General features: G+C 47.8%; 1 protein-coding gene across 1 annotated transcript in view; it reads right to left on the minus strand.

Moving 5' to 3' along the window:
* LOC114025710 (NADH dehydrogenase [ubiquinone] 1 alpha subcomplex subunit 10, mitochondrial-like) overlaps nt 1–12040 on the minus strand; it is a 50618-nt gene that overhangs the window by 16422 nt on the left and 22156 nt on the right. The gene's annotated exons all lie outside the window — the stretch shown is intronic.

Below are 12040 nucleotides of genomic sequence, written 5' to 3' on the forward strand. Positions count from 1 at the left end.
AGGCGAGAGAAAACAGAAGATGCTGTTACCATAGCAACTGTCTTGGACACAATCAGCTACATGAAGGGAGCACCACATCTTAATAGCATTTTGCCTCCTTATATTTGGAAAAGACTGACTCTCTAAAGTGGAAACCAATTTACAGTTTAATTACCGGCCTTAAAGGAAGGGCAGCACTATCATAAAAGTGACCACATCCAGCTTGTGCAAAGAGGCTTTCCAACAGCAGCCGCTTCTACACACACAATCGGCATCGACACGAAAGCTCTGGGATGAGCCTCGTGCCCAGGACCCCGGCCAAGTGGACAAACCATGACCTTCAATAAAGGTGCATGTGCTTGACCTCCAGGCATGTGCCCCAGTGAAAATATCACGGAAACAAACGTTCTACTCCCCTACAGATCCACCGCAACTGTGTCTCCAGTCTTAGTAAAGCCCGGACGCTAAGAGGCAACTGCAAACCGACAGCATGCCTCCTGCCAGACTAATAATAAGACTGAACGAGAACACAAAAATGGCACTGAATCAACAAAGTCCTCTATCCCAAAGGAAACTTAAGAGCTTTCCACAGCATCGGTTCCAAGCTCAGGCTGTGCTGATACCATGTAATGGGAGAAAACCGAAAACCATCAGTGAATCGCCTCAGGGCTTAAGCACAGGCTCACACACGTCCTTTGTACCAGCCGCTGCACTAGGCTCTGGGCATACAAAGGCAGAGAGGACCAGTCCCTGCTCTCACAATCACAAGGTAACTGGGGGCATCAGCAGAGGCAGCAGCTGAGCTCTGAAGGCAGTCAGGGATTCTAGGCAGCACAGCTGAGGTGAGGTGAGAGTGCAGGTATGGACATGAGTCAAGAGATGGCATGTGCCATGTGAGGGATGGCAAGAAGACCAGCCTTGCCCGGGGTCGCACAGCCAGTAAGTGTCTGAAGCCAGACTGGACCTCGTGAAGATGAGTCTTCCTGACTCAGGCCTGGCCCTGCATGCACTATGGCGCCCCCTAGCGGCCCTCTCTTTAGTCACCGCTTGCCTAGACCGATCCGAAAGCCTCCTAACCGATCTCCCAGTCCGTTTTCCTTATGGAGAACTCTGCCCTTGTCATGCCCTCGCGTGCAACGCGGGAAGCCCCCGAGCAAGACAAGAGAGCCATCTAAAGGGAGCCCAAAGGTGTTTGGGGGGCCAGACAGTCTAGAAGGGTTCCCGGAGTGCTTGGCCATTGCCCTGGGGGTTTCATACTTTCAACAAATTCCCTTTTTGGCAGGTTCAACGTTCTCCGACAAAGTGAAGCGAGGATGGCTAGACCACAGTTAAGAAAAATGCTCGGGGGGCCGTCAGTGGGCTCAGCGGCCAGAGGAGCTACGGACAAGCCTGGGCTGCCTCGGGAGCCACACACAGCCCGTGCACTTGGCCTTTGTCCCGGGGGTCCCTTCGAGGAAGGACTCCTCCGTCCACTCCCAGCCCCTCTGATCGGCCACGGCTGTGCTCTCTGGGCCCGACCAAACCAACAGCTCCACTTCCTCCAGCAGCTGTGCCCCAGAATCCCTCACTCCCTTCAAAGCTCAGCGTCTATGTGTGCGCGCTGCTCCCCAAGGGGAAGGCAAGCCTCCCCCAGTGTCTGAGTATGGGGCACACACTGTCACCACTGGTGAATGCCTTTGGATCGCTGATGAGAGCATCTACAGGAAGGCAACGAGGCTGCAGGGTCTCACACTGCTTCCCCAGCAGGACCTAAGGACAGCATCAGGCTAGCAGGGAGCATCAGAGAGATGCCTGCAGATGTCAGAGGAAGAGGCAATTGAGGCTGCAAGGGGGAAACGCCAGAATAATTACAGGGGTTCGTGGAGGGTTCCCACAAAGGCTGTCACCTGGGGAGGTTCCAGCGGGGACACTGAAGCACTGCCCAGCTCCAGACATCTCCTCTGACTTGAGATTCTTCAGCATTACCGTGCAAGGAGCCGCCACTGAGAGTGCCACAATTCCACGTTGAAAGCAGCCGTACAAGGGGATTAGACAGGGAGAGCGAGGCTGGAGCGGGCAGACCCTTCTGACCCAGAGATCCGAGTCTCTTCTTCTTGGGCCGAGCAGAACCAGCTTCACTCCTCTTACATGGGCCAGGTTGTCAGCTACAGGAGGACAGCTCTCACGGAAGCTCCTCCAGGTTCTTGGGAATGGGCAAAGTCCTTCCTAAACTGTGGCTCTCAGCACTCCATCTGGGGTCTCATCTGCCTTGTCCTGAACACCTCCCTCTTTCAAGGCCGTTCAGGGTAAGAGCAGCTCTCTGGGACGCCCACAGTACCTGGCGATTCAGACTGAACTCGGTGTCCAAAGGCAGACGACAGACGCGACAGCGTCGGCTCGGGTCTTCTGTTCCATTTTCACATCCTGTCCCTGGAATCCTCTGGGCCCATGACTTCCTAACTCTGGGTCTAAAGCAAATGACCAATGTTTCTTTACTTCGTTCTCTGCCAAAGCTCCGTTCCTTGCCGTGACGGATAGGAAGGCTTTGTTACAATCAGGCTTAAGTTCCACAGAATTCCCAATTTCTGGTTTGGTGACTATTTTAGAACCAGAAGAACTATTTAAGAAACACAGCCTCAGGTAGTACATAGGAAGGGAAAGCACACACAACACACACACACAGTATGTGCATGTATGTGTATATACATACGTACATATCTATTACATGTGGGTATATACCTACATACTGGGTTAGGAACTAAATGGTAAACCTGTAATGGACACACACACACACACACACACACACACACATACACCCCTGCTTTGCCTCTCCCTAGTTTAGGTATTAAACCCATAATGGTTTTATATCTATCCCTAGAGAGAGACACGTACAGCAGAGAAAGAAAACTGTAGACCAATACCCTAAATGAACGCTGCTACATAAATTTTAAATAAAATATTGGCAAATAGGACAAAACAACATATTAGAAAGATTATACACCATGACAAGGCTAGGTTTACCCCAGCAAGGCAGAGCTGGTTTAATATGAGAAAAACTATAAATGTAAATCATGTTGATAGCATAAATAACAAATATACAGGATTATATCAATAAGTGCTAAAAAGGTTTCTGATGAAATTCAATACTTATTTCTTTCAAAGAAAGACTAGAAAGCAGAGGAATAACTAGATCTTTCCTTAGCACATTAAATAATAGCCCCTTGAAATGAAGGACAAACATGATAAGTAATGGAGAGACAATTCTAATAAGACCAAGGGTAGAATGAGGACGTCGTTTCACCACTCTGTATGAAGACGCTACTGAAAAAGCGATCTGTAGACATCAAGAGAATAAGCACAGCCAAAGGACAAACAAAATCACTGCTTTTTGTAAATGGTGTGATAATTGACTTAGAAAATCTTAAAGAGACAACTAAAAGTTAACGAAACAATCAGTTCATTCAGTAAAGTTGCAGGACATTAAACATATCCATGAAAATCATCAAAATAACTCACATTATCAATAAAACCTAGCAGGAAGAGAAAGAGAAACTCCATTCAAAATAACTACACAATGTATAAGATATATGGGACTCTACCAAGACATATCAAGGAGATATATGAATTCATCTATAAAACACTCTTTGGAGAAATAAAGAAAATAATAAAATAACTGAAGAAATATCATTTGCTCATAGGTAGGTTGAGTTGATATAATAAAAATTACAATATTACCTAAGTTAATTTACTTTTCTAGCGCCACATCAAACGACTATGGGATTTTTAAAAAATAAAGCTAAGAAAAAATGAAATTCATATGGAATAAAGAAAGGTGAAGAATCACGAGGGAAATAATAAGAAAAAAAGTGGGAAAGAAGGGAGCCCAGCAACAAAAGATCTCAAACTGTCGATCATCCCAACAACTGGTACTGGCTAAAAGAGAGAAATAGATCACTGGAAGAGATTGGGTACACAACCTACCGAAACAAAGGAAAGCACCAGCATGAAAGCATCAGTGTGGTGTGACCTTCATTACTAAGGTAGTGACTCACTCACTACTAGACAAAATCCACTGGAAAAACTGGAAAGTTATCTGGCAGAAACAAGACCGAAACGAGACCGAAACAAACATTTCACGCTGCATATCAAGAAAGACTCTAAGTGGATACAGTATCTTAGACATAAAAGGCGAAATCAGAAGGAAATTGGAAGAAAAGACTTTTCAGTCATGGGTAGGGGGAAAGTTTATTACCAAACAAGGGATAGAGAAGATCACATAAGATAACAGACAATTTTGATTACATAAAATTTAAATGTGCACAAAACAAAACTAATGAAATTAAAATCAGAAGAGAACAGTTAGCTGGGAAAAAATCTTTACAGCAATTTTCTCTGACAAAGGTTACTATATGCAAGAAACATAAGGGATTGATTCAGATGTATGACTAAAAGCCATTCTCTAGTAGATAAATAGTAGTAAATAAATAAGATAGTAGTCAAAGGCTAGAACAGGAAGTTCCCAAAGGAAGAAATCCAAGTTATCAACAGCCATATGAAAAACATTCCAAATCACTAATAATTAGGAAAGGGCAAATTCAAGCAACTCAGAGGTTCTATCTCACTCAACAGACTAGCAAAGATAACAAAAGAGGAAAACGATGAATGTTGGAGAGGCTCTGGGAAAATAGGAACTTTAAGGTATCGCTGGTGGAGCTATTAACTGGCCCAACCATTCTAGAAAGCAATTTGGACCGATTTCTAAAGAGTCACTCTATCGTCCATACCCTTTGGGACTCAACAATCCAACTCCTAGGCCCATGTGCCACAGAAATAAAAGCAAAGGGCTAAAATCTATAAAACTACTTATAGCAGCTCTTTTGGCAATGGCAAAGAATTAAGGGGGTGCCACCTACCTACTGGCTTAGATAAATTATAGTACAGAAATGTTAAAGGAATATCGTTGTGCCACAATGATAAGAGAAAACTGGCAAGACCTCTATGAACTGATGCAGACTGAATTGAGTACAACTACATAGTGACCAAATGATTAAGAAAAATAACTTTGAAAGACTCTGGAACTCTGACTGATGAAATGATAAAACCGTGATCCCACCGGACCAAAGAGGGAGAGCAGCACCCACCCCCAGCCCCAAAAGCGGCGGCCTCAAAATGCAGAATGAGGCAGACATTTCTGGACACGGCCACGGGGGCAAATCTGGCTGGCCGGCCTGTGTATATCTAATAGGAGGGTTTTCTTTTTTCTTTTGTTATTATTCGAGGGGGGTGGGGTGGAAGGGAGAGAGAATAAATGCTTGTAAAAAAATTTTTTAAAATACTTTGATATAATAAGTTGCCTGGCATAGTAGATACAGCTGGTCTTTGGAGCCAGAATGATCTGGGTTCAGATCCTCCTCATAAATACTCAATGTGTGAACCCGGGCAAGCTCCCCAACCTCCAAGTCACAGAGAGCGTGGCCCTCTGCACTTCTAGAGGAAATCTACTCACGCCAAGTATTCCGGTACCTTAGGAGGTATCTCGGATCCAGGCCTTTTCTCTATCCCAAACCTTTACTGGATATGTGGGAGAGGGGCAAGAAGAACAGGGAAGGGGGGCACAGGAGGGCAAAAGGAGGGAAGAGGTGGTAGGCTTAGAGCTGGAAGGGCCTTCAGAGACGCTCTCACTGAAGCGGAGCCCAAGGAGGCCAAGGGACGGACCCAAGGTCACAGGGGCAATCATGGGCATAGCCAGGGTGTCCAAGGCCAAACGCAGCCTCCTCTGCGCTGTGTCCCACGGCCTCTCCCACGTCACTTCCCTCCACCTGACTTGCAGATAGAATCCCTGATCTGTATCGTCTCCAGTCGTTAGATTGGGAGCTCCTTGAGGTCAGGGGCTGTCTCCTCAGAGCTTGGCACACAGTAAGTGCTTAATAAATGCTTTTCCATTCACTTGTGGAAACGAAAGATTGTCGAGAAGGGCAGTGCTATGCCTGGCCTGAGTCAGAGAGGTGAGTTCAGACTGACCGAGCGTCTTGGATGACAAGTGGTTCACCACCTCCTCTCCTCTCTCCTAGAATAACTTGACTCTATTGCAGAGAGAGCTGGGTGGCACAGCGTACAGCGTACCGGGCCTGGAGTCAAGAAGCCCTGAGTTCAAATCCGGCCTCAGACGCTTACTAGCTGTGTGACCCTGGTCACTTATTTGTCTCAGATTATTCAACTGTAAAATGGGAACAATACTAGCACATACCTCGCAGGAATGCTGCAAGGATCTGATGAGATACTAAAGTGCTTAGCGCAATGCCTGGCATACAGCAGGTGCCTGATAAGCATTTGCTTCACCCTGCAGAATATCCGAGCAGAGCTGAAAAATGTAGAGCGCGCTGTATTTTGCGGTAAGCAATCAGCTGGTGACAAAGACCTTTGTTCAAGTGATTCCCTTCACCCAGCTCTTCTTTGGGGGGGTTTGGCACTTATCCCTGGAGCCACTGGAGGGAGGGTGGATACACCCCTGCACATTTCTAAATTTTATTTTTCATTTCTGCTTATTATCAACTGAACAGAGGAGGTACTATGGGAATCTATTCAGCCTTGCCTCTGTGAAAAGACCGTGGAAGAAATGTTTGAGGTTCTCTTCAGAGGAGGTGTTGAAGAGCTGAGCCCCAGAAGAGATTGGCTGCCCAGTGGTTTTCTGTTCCAGAAGCTGATTTTGTCTTCTTTTTCTGCTTTTAATGGTCATACTAAATAAAAAGCCATTCACTGCTAGTGTGCAGTTTTCAGAGCTCACAATTTCCCAGGTTTCTCCAAGGGAAGAGAGTAAATAACAAAAACAAAATCCCACAGGACCATCAGCATTACTGAAGAAGGTAGCATTGTGGCCCTTTAAGCACAAAGTACAATTTTCAGATTTGAGGGAAATTTCAAATAATGCCCCAACACCCCGGAGGGTCTTCCTTTTCATTTGATAAGAGTGTTCAACGAGTAGCAACACAGTCCAGTTATTTCTGAGCCATTCTGCCCAGACAGTGTAAAAGAATTGCATCACCTCTGAAACATGGGCAGGCCAGATCTGCCTCCGAAATCCCCAAGACCAAGTTATGCCAGGGAAGCATCTCTACTCTGACCGAGACTGACTTTCTAGCCACCTTCCCTGCACTCCCTGAGTGGATTAGAGCGCATGAAGAATTACTGTTATTATTTACTCAACAACATGAAAACAATTCTGAAGAGTTTATTCAATAAGCCTGTGCTAAATGGCTCTAGGTGCTGGGAATCCAAAGACAGAGAGGACACGTGCCCGTGGGAAGAGCACAAGCGAAAGGGCCGGGAAAAACGTGAGCAGGTCAAGTGAGGCTTCCTCCAAACGGGTCCAGGACAGAAGAAGGCACTCCAAGAGAAGAGGACAGGGGGAAAGTCCATGAGAATGAGGTGGTTCTTCTACAAAGGCTTTAGAAAGAGAGAGAATACTCAGAGGCACCAAGAGCAGTGGGATGTGAAGACGATGAGATAAGCTTAGACAGGAAGTCTAGATGCAGGGCATCAGCCATCCTGCCTGGCCGGCCAGCAATGGGCTCTGGGAGGAGCAGGGGGACAAGCAGATGAAGAGGGAGTCCCACGGAGGATGGATCAGTGAGGAGAGAGAATGGTCACCTAGGAGGTGGGAATTAGAACTGAAGGGAGGATGCAGAGTGATTGCACTGGATGAAGAGGATGGGCACAGAACCCGACAGCTGGCCACAAGTGTGGGCAGTGGTAAGAATCCGAGATGAGCAAAAGGACTTCTGGTCCTTGACTTGCTGGAGAAGAGTGCTGGGGAGGGACACGTCCACGGGGCCTGAGCTCTGAGGGACATGAGGGCTGGAAACTGAAATATGTCAACACAACCAACCACACTAACAAAACAACAAAAAGTACATGATCACAGCAACTACGTCAATAGATGCAGACAAAGCTTTTGACAAAACAGGACTATTTCTGTTTAAAAAAACAAACAGAACAAACCTAACCCTAAACACTAGAAAACATAGGAGTAAGTGAACCCTTCCTTCCTTCACACAGAACGTATCTAATCTCAAACCAAGTGCCAGCACCGTCTCCTGGGCAGAGGCCTTTCCAATGAGCAGAGGGGTGAAGCTACAATGTCCATTATCACTGTTACTATTCAACACTACAAAATGCTAGCAGTAGCAATAAGACGAGAAAAAGAAATGGTGAGAATTGTGAGAATAAGCACAAAGAAAAAATTCATGGCTTTTTGCAAACGATATGAAGGTTTCCTTAGAGAACCCTAGAAGAGTCAACTAAAAAACTAACTGAAACAATTAACAACTTCAGCAAAGTTGCTAAATGTAAACTAAATGCACATAAATAATAAGAATTTCTGTTTACTATCCACAAAACTCAGCAGGAAAACACAGAAAGAGACATTCCATTTAAAATAACTACAGAATGTACAAAATAATTTGGGAAATTACCTACCAAGACATACCCAGGAACTACATGAATACAACTATAAAACACTATGAAGGTCTAAATAACTAGAGAAATATTAATTGTTCAAAGGGAGGTCAAGTCAGATAACACGACTAAAATTAATCTACTTATTTAACTGCAGCCCAATCCAACTGCCAAAGGACTGCTTTACAGAAGCAGAGGAATAAAAGGTCAAGAATCTCAAGGAAGATAATAGGAAAAAAAGGTGAGAAAGAAGGGGGCCTCCAGGTACCAGGTCTCCAATTGTACTATAAGGTGGGAGTCATCAGACAACCTGGTGCTGGTTCAAAAACCACGAGGTCGACCAGTGAAACAGAGGGGTAAATGCACAAGCAAACAAAGTTACCAGGCCGGGGTTTGCCCATGGCCAGAGAAGGGCCTGAAGGCAGACCCTGGGATGCGGAAGCCAGTAAGGACTCAGGGCTCGGTGCCCTCTTGGGTTCTTCCTAGTGAGGTCAGGGAAGAGTGGCCAAGCGGAGGAAGGGAGGAGGATGTGCCGCCTGGGCCTGGAGTGTGGCCATTAAAAAGAGGTCAAGGAGGAGCGCTGGACAAGGGAGCGGGGTCAGTGAAGCGCCATGTTGTTTCGGGGCAGAGGCAAAGATCATTTTAAGTCCTCCCTTGATCTTAAAGAAAAATGCTTTAGCCTGGGCAGCTGTAAGTGTTCCTTCATCAGATTTGTTACACAATTTAAGTGTTTTATCTACCAATACCTTGTTGTAATTCTTAGGCAACGTGGCCAAGTCTTTTAATCACACGAAATTTAGAGTCCCAGGGGCTTTCATATCATGAGGCCTCTCAAATCCCTGGGGGGAAGGAGAACTTTGCTCATTCTTTAATATGGAATCTGATTTCTCCTGCAGATTCAGGGTCAAGCTTTCTTCTGAACGGAAGGCCCTGGAGCCTCTGGGAAGGTTTCTCTCTGTGGTCAGTGTCATGCCAGGGGTCACGCCAACCTACCCCAGGGCAAGGAAAGCCTCCGAGATAGAGCAGCCAGGCCAAGAGACCAGAGTACTCCAGAATGGAAGGCAAAGGGCGTGGTAAGGACCCAAGAAGTAGGAAAGATACTTTTGATGGAAGGGACCTTAGCCATTATGGAATTCAATCTCCTCACTTCACAGTGGAAGAAACTGTCCAAGGCCACCTGGCAAATTCTGCAAGCCCTGAGCAAGACCCTAAGGGCTCCAACTCCTGATCAGGCTCCTGTGTGCACCCCCCCGCCTTAGACTCGCGATGTGCGTGTGATCGCAGAAAACAGGCTGCACAACGTAGTTCTTATTCCAATGCCCCTGGCCTGGGCTCCTTCCCTCCTACTCGCCAGGTCAGTACTTCTCGTAACTGTGAAAAATCAGGGTCTGGAATTCTCAGGCTCTCCCTCCAGCCCGAGGCTCAGCTCATCCAAGCCAGGCAGGCTCTTCGAGGCCTTCTCGTCCGCCTACAGCCTGGACCTCGACGGTCATCGCGTCCGGCTCTCCCCAAACACAAAGAATCCCTTCCACCGCAGGTTTCCAGGAAGCAGCTGAAGCCCCAGCCGTCCCAGGCGATCCATCCCACCTTCAAGCCATTTTCCTTGTGAAAAGTTGTTTTCTTCTGAAATCAATTTATCACGTGCTTGCCTGCACCTGTCCCTGCCTTGTGGAGCAAGTTCCACCACTTTGGGCCATCTCAGGACCTCTCCGCCATGCCCTGCTTGCCCCAGAAATTCGCTGCTAGGGAAATCTCATCCCCAGCACTTAGCTCACCTGGCATAGGGCTCCTGAGCAGAACGAGGCCAATCCCCGCCTCCTTCTGAGACTGAAAGCTATCCTGTCTTCCTAATGCCTTCTCTTCTAGAGGCTCCCCACTGCCAGCGGCTTTGGCCCATCTGTGAGGGGTCCCATGCTGTGCTGGCCATTGTCTCCCAGGTGTCCAGCAGCCTTATCGATACTCCCCCTGTACACAGCACTGCAGATGTCCCGTTGCTGCTCTCGAGGTGCAGACAGGGACAACACAAGCTTTCGGTGCTGTCGGGCCAAGCTCCTCCATCAGATCCCCCACCCTGCTCACTTTTCCCAACTTGTACTAGAGATGCTGAGCCTCCAGAACGTAGGGTCCTCTGCTCCCACCATTTCAATCCCTTGGGTTGGGCAGATGGCTGAACTCTCTGATCTGCCAGGCCTCCCTTCCACCCCCCAGAGGTGAGGGCCATCACAGGGACTCAGTGACTGACCCAGGGTCACAGTGGCGAGGCAGCCAATTAAACAAAGATCACAGAATGTCTGATTCAGTGACTCCTTTGGAAAGAGACAGCAGGGAGAACCGGCTGGGAAATGGGGCTGCAGGTAGCAGGAGGAAAAGAGAACAGGTTTGTTTGTTTGTTCGTTTTTTAAACAAACGACCATTAAAGCTTTATGCCCTTTCCCAGAATTCTAAAGCAATGAAATACTTTCCCTAACAGTCACCTTTCCTGAATCCATGCTGACAGAACTGACGTCACCTGACATGTCCAGGGCAGGATGGGACCAATCACCTTTCCTCCCGTCATACCGGTGGATGCCGGCCCAGAACACTCCCTGGTACTCTGCAGCTGCCCGGCACAGCAAGGTCCAGCTAAGGAGCCCACAGATGACGGGATCCCTAATTGCTTCTGTCTCTTAGCCACGCTCATCACCTGAATCCTTTCCTACTAACCTCATTTTTAGATCTTTACTTAGAAAACAAAACTTTAAAAAGTTACTTCCGTTTCTTGTGATCACAGGGTGCCAATCGCAGCAACCCCAAGGCCGCACAGGTAGGGACAGCATGGCGGTTCATTCCGAGGCGGCCTGGGGGAGACCCTGCCCCTCCGACTCTGGCGGCACCACAGCCCAGCTGGCCTCCAGGGAGCCCGAGCTCCTTACACCGCGACGCCACTAACGTCACGCGGTGGATTTTCCAGGCCTGCTTTAAGGAGGGAAGCACACCCACTTTACACATCACTTGCCCTTTCCTCCCCCCACAGAAACTGCATCAGGCCCCTGCTCGGCTGCTGTCAGGGACAGGCAACCAGCTATTTCTGAAAGTGGATGCCCTTCCAGATTACCCACTACAACGTCAGGAGGACCTCTAAGGAGGAGCGCCTGAGATCGCACTCAGTGAGTGCCAAGAGCTGCTCTATCTCCCTCGATTTACAGAAGAAATGAGGCCCAGACGGGTGATGTGACCCGGCCAACAAGACGCTGGAGCCTGGGCAGGCAGAGCTGAGACTCGATAGTGGGTGCTCAGGCTCCGGGCCCCGTGCTCTCTCCTCACATTGCCAGGCTCTCGGCGAAGGCAAGGCAACTCTTCTGCTGTTTTTTCTTCATCCTCTAAGAGAGCAGGCCGCAGCCGCGTTAGACTAGTCTGAAGCTGTGGCTGAAAACCAAACTCGGCTCAAGTAGTGCGCTTCCTCTCACTTTTTCGCCTTTGTAAAGGTCTCTCACCTTCGGGGAATGGACAGAAATTCAGGATCAGCTGGAAGAGGAGAGTGATGGGAAGTAAGCCAAGAGGCCAATTTGCTCATCCACTAATAACTCCACTGAGGGTCATGTCAGCACACGCTCTTGAAGTGAGCTCCCCAAAGGGGGCTGAGCCTGCA

Source organism: Vombatus ursinus, unplaced genomic scaffold (genome assembly GCF_900497805.2).
Source record: "Vombatus ursinus unplaced genomic scaffold, bare-nosed wombat genome assembly UNPS02004679.1, whole genome shotgun sequence".
NCBI classification, from domain to species: Eukaryota; Metazoa; Chordata; class Mammalia; order Diprotodontia; family Vombatidae; genus Vombatus; species Vombatus ursinus.